We start from the raw sequence: 8,711 nt of genomic DNA on the forward strand, positions 1-8,711 counted from the left end.
TTTAAGTGCCAGGATGCTGGGGCCGAGTGGGGCAGCCATTGACAGGGCTGGGAGAGCGGGTGGGGGTCAAGGGGCCCTGGAGGGCGAGCAGGCAGGGGATGGGGCCTGGTGGGGGCTCCTCCATGGTCTCCCCCTCTTGTCTAGCCCGCTACTTACCAACACAGAGTCTGGGTCCAACTCCCTATGGTGGCAAGTGGGGACTGCCCAAATCTCCAAATCTTCTCCAAATCTTTTCCAAATCAATTTGGAGGCTTTGAATCGATTTGGACCTTTTTACTGGTCTCCTGATTCAATTTAGATTCAGAGGTTTGGCCACCAAATCGGGCTGAATCTCCTCCGAATCGAATCAGCAACTGAAGCTTTGCACAGCCCTAGTAATTACTAATATATGACAGTTACTAAAAGAGAGACAAAGATAATTGTGGGTGATATCTTTTATTAGACTAACTGCATGATTGAGACAGACTTAGGCCACATACAGGTGTCACTGTTCTCTCAATAAAAACTATGAGCATACAAGTATTCATTCAACCAGGTAAATTTATCCCAGGTAAAACATAACCACTCCAGCAGAAACATCTTCCAGGTTGACACCTGGAAGATCTTTTCTTTGAGAGAAACTCTTTTGCAAGAACAAACTCCTATACACTCCCCTCGTGGTCTGGTCTGGGAGGGGAGTGGAACAGCGGGGCAATGCTCTCCACACTTCCCAGATGTGGGTCCAGGGCATGCCAGTACCAGACAAGGTCAGTTTGGGGAATGGACAGAAGGCATTGACCCACTGTTCCAGTCCCCTCTTGGTCTGGAGAGGAGTGGAAAAACTGACCACCACTCCCCACACACCCCCCAGAATGGGCATCCTTGGTCTATGGAACATGCCAGGGGCTTGGCCCCACTGCTCCCTGCACTCTGTTCCCAGCAACCAGGAGTGGAGCAGAGAAGCCACTCCTTGTTCTGCACCCACCCCACTGCCCACGATAACCCTGGTCTGGGGAAGGTACAAGTAACAGGAGAAAGAGTACATTTGCAGGCTCAATATCTGTACTGTTCCCTCTCCCAACAGATTTGTAGCCATGCAAATTTCTCCAAAACTTCCGCCACTAGAAATTAACACTTGTTCATACCTAGACAAGCTTTTGAATGCATTACATTGATGAACTGTATTTATACATTGCATTCAAATGCTTGTCTACGCCTGTCCCAACAATGCAGTTGGTCCAGTAAGAAGTATTACCCACAAAAGTCCTTATCTCTTGCATATTTCCTGGACCATCATAGCTACCAGCAGTGTAATTAGGGGTGAGTAAGAAGGGCACCCAACCTGGACACCAACCTATGGGCACCAGAATTACCCACACCTCCACAAAGTCCACACTCCACCAATATAGTCATATCAGGATTCCAAAACAGTTCCTGGCTGCTATTGCTTTAAGAGCAACTGAGCCAGGGTGCACAGAACGCACGCAACAGCAGCAACTCCTCTCGGAACTGTTTTGGAGTCTCAGCATGGCAATGCTGCCAGAGTGTGGATGCCGCCTCCCCCCCCTCAGAACCCAGATGCCACCTGTCCACCCTGCTCTCAGAACCTTTGTTCCTGCCACCTCCCCACTCTCAGAACCCATGTGCCCCCATCCCCTGTCAGAACCACCCCTTGCTTTCAGAACCACACTCCTCCCTCTGCCCACCCCCCACAGCAGAGTTTGCCCCAGGTGCCAGCTCAGCTTGTCACACTATTGATGGCTACAATATCATTCCAACATGTAAAGGAACATTTATAAGTGACCATAGATGATCTTCTGGATCATTTGAATAGCTGGATTCCAATAGGCAAGCCAAAATGACTCCTATATACAGTACACAGACCTGTAAACTGTTAAAAGGATCATAGAAAATATCAACACTTTATATAAACAATTAAAAATGTTGATGCCTTTAATATCTTCCCATTTTAAACTAAAAATATCTGAAAATGTTTTTCCATAAGACTTCTTACTCTGTAGAGCAGAACACACACTTCAGAAAAGTATGAAGAATGCACAGTGCACACTAAATAAAGAATCCATGACTACCTTTCAAACATGAGCCCAGCAAATGTTAAATGCCTCTCTTTTCCTGAGGATGTCTGTCTTTGAACTGAATTATTAATTATCAAAATATAAAAATGAAATTCAAATGTTTTATATGCAACATGCTTCTGTGAGCGATATTATGAAATCAGCAAGTACTAAATCAGCAAAATACTAATTTTATATTAAGAGTAAACTGACTTGTACAATTAACTTGTACTAGCTCTCAAAATAAGTCCAGGAGGATAGAAATAGACTTGAATAAGTATTTTTTTTCCAAATAATTCTACCACTGAAAACAAAGTCTATATCTTAAACTGTGGCACTGAGCTGCCTCGCTTGCCTGTTAAACCTAAAACTTAATTTTGCATCACTGCTTAAGCCTCTATCCATCAAATGAGATTACTACATTAGACAGAACCAGTTTAAACTAGGCCATATAGTGCTAGGTTCTTGTAAATAAATTCCTCTAATTCTGCCACTTCTCTAAGAAGAAAACAAATCCTACAACAAACTTGCTTGGTACTGCAAAACCAGGAATGTTGCTGGTACTGGTTGTTTCTCTAGTATCATCATCAAGAATGAAAACAATCCAATGTATACTTCAGCTCAGGACACATGGATTCAGCGTGCCAAATCCTTAATATGTCATGAGAATAACAATAATAACAATAACCATAATTAGGACAGCTCATTAAGGAATCAAGGCTGTGCACTTCTGATCAAAATTCTCCATACAAAAAAGTAAAAAGTAAAAAAACCAAACCCTTCTGTCTTTAGCATGAGCCTAAGGTTTGCTAATAGATCCATCAGACATAGTTTCATATTATTTTTGTTTTCCTCAAGACTCCAGAGGTTAAATAAAACTTAAATTTTTCAAGGAAAAAAATTAAAATAACATGTATATTTGACTTGAATATAAAAGATTTAAGATTTTAAATCCCTGCTGATCTTGTTTACCCTGAGTCACGAAGCAGCTTCAGAACTAGTAAATCCGCCATATATGTGATCTTCTCACTCCAACAAACCAAAGAAAAATGTAGGGAACAAAAGAGACCCCTCCACATCACCTTCATTGACCTGACTAAAGCCTTTGACCTTTTCAGAAGAAAAGGGCCTCTTCCAATTATTGGAACAGATTAGCTGTCCACCAAAACTCCTCAGTATAATCCAGTCTTTCCATGATGAAATGTGGGGAACAGTCAACTATAATAAATCAATGGCTGACACTTCTAAGATTTGAAGTGGAGTCAAGCAAGGTTATGTCCTTGTTCAAAGTATTGGGCCAAACTGAAGTACTGCTTAATTAAAAAAGCCTGATTGCTTTTTTAATTAAGCAATCCAAGGACTGCACAAATACGGTGCACAATTCCATATGTAAAAGACATTGCATATTTGCACCTAAAATTACTGCACAAACAGGCAACATATAAACAAACAATCCACAGTAGTTATTTTAATATTTAAAAATTACATATATAAATTAGGCCCAAAATTCCATGTCCACTGCACACCTAACAGAGTGATTCCATGCCTGGTGCCAAACTGAATATTCTGGACTCTGAGGATGTGCTGGATATTTTTGTGCTATGGTGCAATTGCTCCATATTTATTATAAACAAATCTGATCTCTGCCATTTGTTTATGAATGTATTCTGCCCTTACGACTTGGAATATATTAATTTGATTCACTTCAATTATTTCACAGTTACTGGCGAACACTTTTATTTGGGAAGAATGCTTTAAAGTATCCACTTTTTGAAAAAATAAATCAATGTCTTACTTAGAACTGGTTATCGATTATATCACAAATGTTCAGTAACTAATTAATCCATCTATTAACTGTTTAAAGTCGTGCTTTCATATTATTAGCTAAATAATGCAGCTTATAATTTATTTGCCTAGCAGACCACTTCTCCCTTTAAGTTCCAGTGCCCGAGTTGAGCTTAGTGGAAATTCTCAAGCTAAAGTGCTATAGACTGTCAGGTAGATACTCTCTGTAAGGGCTCTGTGAGTTTGGACTCTGCTTTTTTTCCTGGATCCAGCATACCTCAAACCTTATGACTTTCATGGCATAATGTAGAATTTTTTTTTTTTTCTAGGTGGGAAAATGGAAGACAAATCTAAGGTTGGAGAATTGGTGTAGACAGGTGGGTTTAGTTTTGCTATGTCTGGTTTCCTGGTTAGGGGTTATAATGAAGGCCATTGTTGTATGTGAGTTATACTGAAGTGTGCATGGGGATTGAGAGGCAGGGACTAAGATTTCAGTCTTTTTTTCTTTCACTCTTATTTTCACTACCCATTCTTTTATCACCATTTAGCAAAACACTTAAGAAAAATGCTCAGGTTCCACTGAAGTAAAGCAAGTGCTTAAGGCTCTGATTCAATTCACATGGAAATCTATGAATTTTCATTGACCTTAGTGGGAGTTCAAGTGTATGTAGAGTGCTTTGCTGAAGTAAGAAGGACTTAAGCATATGGTTGAGTGGTTTGCTGATTCAGGGCATTAAAGAATCTTTTGCCATTTTTTTTTTCAAAAACAGAACACTCCTCACCCAAGTATTTTCTCCTCAGCAATGTATTTGTATCTATGTTTCTGAGACCATAATGCTTCCAGAATTCTTCTTGACTATTGTCCTAATATGCAGCTTACTTACAGTCTCTTCAACCATTGATCCCCAATACAACAGAACACCAAGGTACCTCCAACAGTAACTGTAAACAGAAGTAAACATGTAAATTTCCATTGCAACTGATCTTCCTTCCCTATTTCCCATATTTTTCTCCATTCATTCAGATATTTGCTGCTTGTTAATTCTGCAGTCAGATTCTACACTTTCTCACCCAATTACTATTACCTTGCCTCAGATGCTTCCTCACACCCAACAGATTCACAATTGTGTTTCCTGCACACTTTTCCTTATCAGATTCCTTTATCTTCATCATTCTAAATGTTCAGTGATCAGACAATCACAGGAGAAGCATCATTTCACTATACTTTCCAAGGACTGCATATCTTGTGGAAAGATTTTCCTGGAGTAGAGCAGCTTTCTAATTATGTGGGTATTGAGCTGCAACCTGGCTGGACTGGCATGGGCAGGAGACACCTCCACAACCTAGCAGGCAGGATCCAGCATGGGAGGGCACAGCGGGACTGCAAGACTCATTGCTGCTGTTCCTAGGACCCCTGTGCCAGCTGCGGTGCAGTGTGAGGAGTAATGGACAGGGGAGAGGTCACACTGCCCTCACCTCCTCCCACCGCTAGCTACTTGTATGTCGGGGTGCAGCTCTAACCCACCGCCATAGGCTGGCCGCCGCTGCCACTCCCCTCAGGCCATGGCTCTGCCCCAAAGGGGAGGTGGGGTGGTGGGCAGCGCAGGCAACCTGAGAGGAGCGATGGCAGCGGCCGGGTTATAGTGGCAGGGTAGAGCTGTGGCTCAGTGCACAAATGACTGGCAGCAGGAGGTGAGGACAGTGCAGCCCCTCCCCCATCTGTTAACCCTCGCTCTGCTGGCAGAGCAGCTGGCATGGGGGACCTGCCACCAGTGGCAGAGGCAGCAACAAGATTTGCAACCCCGTTCCACCCTCCCATGCTGGGTCCTGCTTGCTGGGCTGTGGAAGTCGCTCCTGCCTGTGCTGGTCCAGCCAGGCTGCAGCCCCATGGCCGTTGTGGGCACACAAATCTGGTGTGGGCCATTCTCTCCCTGCCCCACATACCCACCCCCTGCACCACACACTGGGGGGCTGCAGCCTGGGGGCAGCTGGTTGGGACTGAGGAGCACCAGCAGGACTGGGGGTATGGGGCTGTGGATTAGGAGTGAAGGGCACCAGCAGGGCCAAAGATCTAAACTATTTACTGGGTTGGGACTGGCCATTGATGTTTACAGATAGGTTCTGGTACAAAAAAGGCTGAGAACCACTGCAAATCGAGCATGTTTCTGATATTATTGAACTGATACTAATCTGGACCTAAGCTTAAAAGGTGCAGATGCAAATGTGCCGCACACTACATTTGAAAACATGTACAAAACACAGGTGACTTAAGACATCTTTAAATATATCTTATTTTCTTTATAGTTTATGCCAACCTGAACTATGTCAAAGCTAAAGATTTTCCCCCTCAAAAAAGAAAGCCTTTATGAAGTCTTTTTGATCTGATAAAATACACCACAATGATTTACCACACAGTTATTCATTCTTTGCTTTATTGATTTAAAAGGACATTGGAGTATTAGGCTGCTCTGCAGCATGCCTGCAACACTTGCAAGTTCTTGGATGCATGTCTGGCTGGACACTTCTGCTCCCTGCCAATTTTACTCTAGCTGCCTGGGGTCCCACTCTGGGTCCATGGTACTGGAGCCCAAGCTGCCCCTACAACAGTGGCAAGGCCATCCAGTCTTCATGCACCCCGTCCTTAGATACGCTTAACTCACTCTAAACTTAAATCCCCAGCTGGTGTCAGAAGTCCTGCCGGGGCTGCTAGTAAGGCTTGTTCATGAACTAAAAGAAACGTAACTAGAAAGAAGACGTATCTGTTAGTAGTTCAGTCTCTGTGATGTGGCAACTCCTCTGGCTCCCCATTCCTTCAGTTTACATAGGGTCTCCTCACAGCCCCTCTAGGAACAGCCATGGAGACTCCTCCTATCGCCCCCTTCCACCTGCTGCTCTTCTTCCCTTGTTTAGTTTCCCATAGCATCTCTGATCAGCTGACTCTCTAGGCCAGTTGACTTGGGCCCAGCTGTAATTGCCTGCAGCTGAGATGCAACGCAGTGGGCCATGTGCTGTTCTCTGGCAACCCCATTCCCTGCCAGTCCGGTAAGCTCACGCTTTGGGGAAGATAGCTCAGGATTAGGGAAAAAAAAAGAATACACAACAAAAGGAGACATCCAAGTGGTCGGTACACCCTGGCCCACATTCTAGTAATGATTGGGGCCCTGTTACGGAGGCTGATTGTGCAAATGCATATTTAGTACACCTTTAATACACATACCAACTTGTGCAAAACTTAAACAGTCAGTACTCCATTTATACATAAGTTTTTACTTTGGTAAAGCAATTAAAGGGACACAGCAACTCTACCCCCTCCCCCACCAGCTGTTGCCACCACAGAACACAGCCAAGGGCTCCGGAGCCCGGTGTAGCTGTTTGCAGCCTCCTGGCTGCCTGCCAGACCTGGTCCAGGTGCTGGGAAGCTATAGCAGATGACCGTCAGGCTGCAAACAGCTGCACTAGACTCCGGAGCACCAGCACCAGGTCTGTGGCAGTGGCGGCAGCTGCACATGCGCCTTTGGCACAGAGCCAGGCCAGGATTCAGAAGCCTGATGCAGCTGTTCGCAGCCTCCCACCTCCAACCAGCTCAGGGTCTTGGCAGCTGCTGCCAGCCATGGAGCCCAGGGTGCTCACAGCAGGGCTTGCAGTCTCCTGGCTGCCTACTACGAGATGCCCAGAGCCTGGGCTGGCTGTGGTGTGCCGAAAAAAATGGCCGGGGGTTACCGACCCTGGTCTATAATTTAAGGTACCTTCGGCTGTTTTGGGAAATTTGGGGAATTTACTTTTTATCAGTTAAACAGGAAAATGAAATTATGTTTTATATGAACACCAACTTAAATGAGCCACAATCAGCTAAATCCCCTCAATGTTCCATGTACTACAGTGCTGAAAATTCATTCCCGTTAAATTCTGTGCACACTGTGGACAGAGGCACACAAAGGAGTGCAGGTGACTTTCAATTTCTGATAGGAAGATATGGAAACAACCTTCAAAGCCCTAAAAGTCAAGCCACCAATTGTTTCTAGCTTCCTATTAATGCATCCTGGAGTCCTAGATCCAGACTCTAGATGCTAAGGAATCAAGCCAACACCTGTCACAGAAACTGCTGGCATTTTATTTTCATAGATATTTATTAGGGCTGGAAGGGACCTCGGAAGATCGAGTCCAGCCCCCTGCCCAAAGGGCAGAAAGTCAGCTGGGGTCATAAGATCCCAGCAAGATAAGCATCCAGTTTCGTCTTGAAGGTGTTCAATGAAGGCGCTTGAACCACCTCCGATGGCAGGCTGTTCCAGACCTTGGGGGCTCGGACAGTAAAGAAATTCTTCCTTATGTCCAGCCTGAAACGATCTTGTAGTTTGTGACCCTTCGACCTCGTCATCCCTTGGGGCGCTCTGGTGAACAAACGTTCCCCCAGATACTGGTGATCACCCCTAATAAACTTGGAGGTGGCCATCAGATCACCCCTGAGCCTGCGCTTTTCCAGGCTAAAGAGCCCCAGGGCTCTCAGCCTGTCATCGTAGGGTCTGCTTCCCTGACCTCTGATCATGTGCGTGGCTCTTCTCTGGACTCTCTCAAGCTTCTCCACATCCTTTTTGAATTGTGGAGCCCAAAACTGGACGCAGTACTCCAGCTGCGGCCTCACTAAGGCCGAGTACAAGGGGAGAATGACGTCCCGGGATTTGCTTCAGAAGCATCTATGGATGCAAGCCAGCGTTTTGGTCGCTTTACTAGCCGCTGCATTGCACTGCAGGCTCATGTTCATCTTGTGGTCAATGATGACCCCCAAGTCTCTTTCTTGCATAGTGCTAGCCAACATACCACTGCCGAGCCTATAAGGATGCTGCGGGTTTTTTTTCCCAAGGTGGAGAACTTTGC

This window comes from Alligator mississippiensis, chromosome 3, assembly GCF_030867095.1.
Source record: "Alligator mississippiensis isolate rAllMis1 chromosome 3, rAllMis1, whole genome shotgun sequence".
Lineage (NCBI taxonomy): Eukaryota > Metazoa > Chordata > Crocodylia > Alligatoridae > Alligator > Alligator mississippiensis.